Source organism: Cebus imitator, unplaced genomic scaffold, assembly GCF_001604975.1.
Source record: "Cebus imitator isolate Cc_AM_T3 unplaced genomic scaffold, Cebus_imitator-1.0 Scaffold749, whole genome shotgun sequence".
NCBI classification, from domain to species: Eukaryota; Metazoa; Chordata; class Mammalia; order Primates; family Cebidae; genus Cebus; species Cebus imitator.
This window is the reverse complement of record NW_016108064.1, coordinates 769,304-773,116: the sequence shown is the minus strand read 5'-3', so window position 1 is coordinate 773,116 and position 3,813 is coordinate 769,304. Positions and strand designations below refer to the sequence as shown.

At 44.6% G+C, this 3,813-nt stretch overlaps 1 long non-coding RNA gene across 1 annotated transcript in view; it reads left to right on the top strand.

Moving 5' to 3' along the window:
* The first annotated feature begins 194 nt into the window (after positions 1–194).
* The window catches only part of LOC108296871, a 15,391-nt gene continuing 11,772 nt past the window's right edge, over positions 195–3,813 (top strand). Inside the window, exon 1 of the long non-coding RNA XR_001822015.1 lies at positions 195–1,636. This is a non-coding gene — a long non-coding RNA (uncharacterized LOC108296871). The remainder of the gene's footprint in view (positions 1,637–3,813) is intronic.

Sequence of the window (3,813 nt, the reverse complement as noted above, 5' to 3'; positions counted from 1 at the left end):
CAGTGGCTCATGCCTGGAATTCCAGCATTGGGGTAGTCGAGTCGTTAGGATCTCTTGAGGCCAGGAGATTGAGACCAGTTTAGCCAAAGTGGTGAAACCCTGTCTCTACTAAAAGTAAAAACAATTAGCCAGCTGTAGTGGCACACACATGTAATCCCATCCACCTTGGATGCTGAGGCAGGAGAATCTCTTGAGCCTGGAAGGTGGAAGTGGTCAGTGAGCTAAGATCATACTACTGCACTCCAGTTTGGGCAACAGAGGAAGACTATGTCTCAAAAACATTATTAATAATAATAATGATACTATTGACGGTAAATATGGGAGCTGACATTCTGGTAGTTAATGGACTAAGCACATGATATGCTATGCATATTTAATCTACACAGAAACTTCATTCAGGGATGAAAGTACCATTGACTGTAACACAAAAGAAATTGAGGGGTTAACTGACGTTCCCTAAGTCATATATTTAATTTGATAATGATTGCAATCCTCTGTGGTTTCAAAAATGAGACTTGTTAATTCAATTAGCATTCTCTCATCTTTAGGAGTACTAACATGATTTTACACCTTCAAAGTTCATTTAGAGTTCTTCTTCTGTGAATTGTCTTGTCATACTCCGCCTATTCTTCTTTTTGGGATTCATATTTTCTTATTGGTTCATAAGAATTATTATAAACCATTTTAGGGACACTGACTCTTTGTCAAATGTGTTGAAAATATTTTTCCTCATTTGCTATTATTTGTATTTGGCACCTTTTGTTGAATTGAATTTTGAAACAATAAAACAATAAAAGCTATCAATTTTTCTAGGGTCTCTAGTTTGATGTCAGGCTTAGAGAGGCCAATCTCACCTAGAATTTTACGCAGTCCATCATTCTTTAAGGCTAATGATTTTTTAAAATTACAACTGCATCGATGTTTGTAACTGGTAAGGTAGAAATTCCAGAATGTTAGTTTCCACATGGTAAGTCAATACCTAAAAGAGGTCTTATTAAATAATTATTTCCTTGTAGATATTAACGTATCATTTTATCACATGGTAAAATATTACATACACATGGCTCTCTTCCTGCATTTTCCACTGTGTTCCATGAACTTTTTCACTGTAGTTCCAGTACTGGCCCTCCTCAGCACTCTAGCTTTAGAGTTCTTTTCACATTCTGATAAAGTTTCTCTCATTATACTTTTATTGTAAGAATTTTCTGTGCATTCTAGTGTGATCTCAGTTCTCTCCCTTCTCATTTATAAACCATGACACTTCTGTCCAGAAAGGTGTTGTCGGGCTCCAAGGCAGGTGAGCTTTCCTCCTCTACAAGGTCTCTGAGAACTCAGCTTTGAGCTGCTCCTGCGGCAGCCTAATGTCCTGCACGTGTGGCCCAGAGGCAGATGGAGACCACCTGGAGCCGCGTGCCTTTCTCATTCCTGGCTGGGATGACAGTAGAAACTGAATTCTCTGAGCTAGGCCAACACAACAACCGAGAGGGACACAGTTCTGCATCTTATTCTGCGTATTTTAAACGTGTGTCTAAACATATTTGCTACAGAGGAGGTGAAAATCTGTGTGCACTACTGGATTTTCACGATTGTTTTACTGGACTCGTTTTGTTGCCTAGATCTCCATCTGAGAAACCAGGTGCCCCGCAGATAGCAGTCTGAGCTCTGAGGGTAGGGCTGCCAAATAAAGCATCGAGTACCCCGGAAATGTGGAAGTTCAGATAAATACCAAGTTTTTAGTTTAAGTATGTTCCAAATATTGCATGACACGTCATCCTGTACTACTTAAAAAAAAACAAAAAACTCACATTCGTACTTCAATGCATAAAAATCCTCTAATAAAGAGACCACACCCACAAGGTCCCATGCAGGCCCGCCTGACACCTGCCACCCCCAACCCCCGCAGCACACCCATTTAATTTAGAGGAGAGTCCAAACCCACCAACATACCTCACCCTCAGTCCTGTTAATAAAGCAAAGTAGCCTTGGGTGCTGCCTCCTGTTTCCTTGCATTCGAAAAGGAAGGTGGTTCTGGGCCCTAATCAGAAGATTCCTGGCAGAATGAGGCTTTGACAGGGGCTTTACCTGCGGAAACACTACAGTGCAGGGTGTGAGCCTGCTGTGCAGTGCCCCCTCCAAGGTCTGGGCCCGTTAACTCCAGAACTGGCTTCCCCCAGGTCTGCACTCCCTCCACTGCAGGCATTGAGCTCTCCTTGCCCCTGGCTCTCTTCTGCAGAGAACCTGCTCTCAGCTGCCACAGGAGGGCGCTGGAGAACAGACCTGAGCAGAGAGGCAGGAGCTCCTCTGCAGGTCCTCCCAGGCACCACCCCTTCTGGGAGGAAGGTTTGGGAGTCCCCTAAGACAGATCCTCCCTCACTTCCCTCTCTGCCTGTGACTCAGGAAGACCAGCTCCCCACACTGTGCTAGGGATCACTTCCTTGTTGAGTGGGACCTGAGTTTTGAGAGGGTCTTGTGCTCCTTTTCATCTGGCCCCTTTCCTTCCAAGGCCCCGGAGAGGAAGGCATGGGGTGGGCCCTGGCTCTGCTTCTAGCTTTCCTGCCTCCTGGTGAGTGTGCTGCCTACAGAGAGGCTCATGGGTTTTGTTTTCTTCTTTTGCAAGGGGTGCCATACTAAGGAATGCCTCATTATGTTTTCTGTTGTTCCTGTTGCAGCCAGTCAGAAATCTTCCAACTTGGAAGGGAGAATGAAGTCAGTCACTGGGACAACAGGGTCGTCTGCTGTAATCACTTGTGATCTTCCTGGAGAAAATGCCAGATACATCCACTGGTACCTCCACCAGGAGGGGAAGGCCCCACAGCGTCTTCTGTACTGTGACACCTACAACGCCAGGGTTATGTTGGATTCAGGAGTCAGTCCAGGAAAGATGGATAGCTATGCAATCATAGGAGCTCGAAACTGATAGTGCAAAATATAACTGAAAATGATTCTGGGGTCTATTATTGTACCACCTGGGACAGGCACAGTGGTTCAGACCTGCCCTACACCACACTGAAATCTGCCTCGTGGCTGCTTGTGGTACACAAGATAGAGATGCCCCTTTCATTTCCTGCCACTGAATTTACTGTATTCTGTACAAAGAGAAACACAGCTTTACTCCTGATCTCCCCCTAATATCACGCTCCCTGGCACAGCTGCACCTGTTCCCACCCCTCCCCCAGGACTTTCCTGAAGACCAAGCTGCCATCTCCAGGCCTCAGCTAAGCAGCCTGCCTGAGAGCAAGGTTCTCTCAGCTCTCCTGGGACACGGGGGAGGCCCACTCACTCTGGTTCCTGGGACACACAGGTACACCTAGGGTCCAGCTGTAAAGCGAGATACTTTGGACAGCAAATGGGAAACGTATTTATACTCATCACTTATCCAATCATGATCCAGGGATCGCAGCTGAGTCTGGTGCTTATTCCTTATGTTTACAACAATATAAGCAATGCTGTAATTCCCACTCAATCACTAGCCTAGATATGCAGTTGCACATTCTCTGCCTCTGCCCTTTTTCTCTCTCTCCTTTCTTACTTCCTTACTTGCTTTTATTATTTTTCTCTTCTTCCCTCCTTTCCTCCTTTCCTTCCTGCCCCCTTCCCTTCCTTCCTTCCATCGATTCTCCGTCCTTTTTTTCCTTCTTTCCTTCCTTTTATCTTTTCTTTTGGGTGGGGGTACATAATCAGAATAATTTTTCCACAAAGTCATTAAAATAATTTTTCTCTATTTGTTCAGGCCAACATTGATATAGCTAGTTTAATTGTTCAGTTTCATTTTTACATTTTGGGTATTTGCTATATTCTTATGTTGTTTCATAT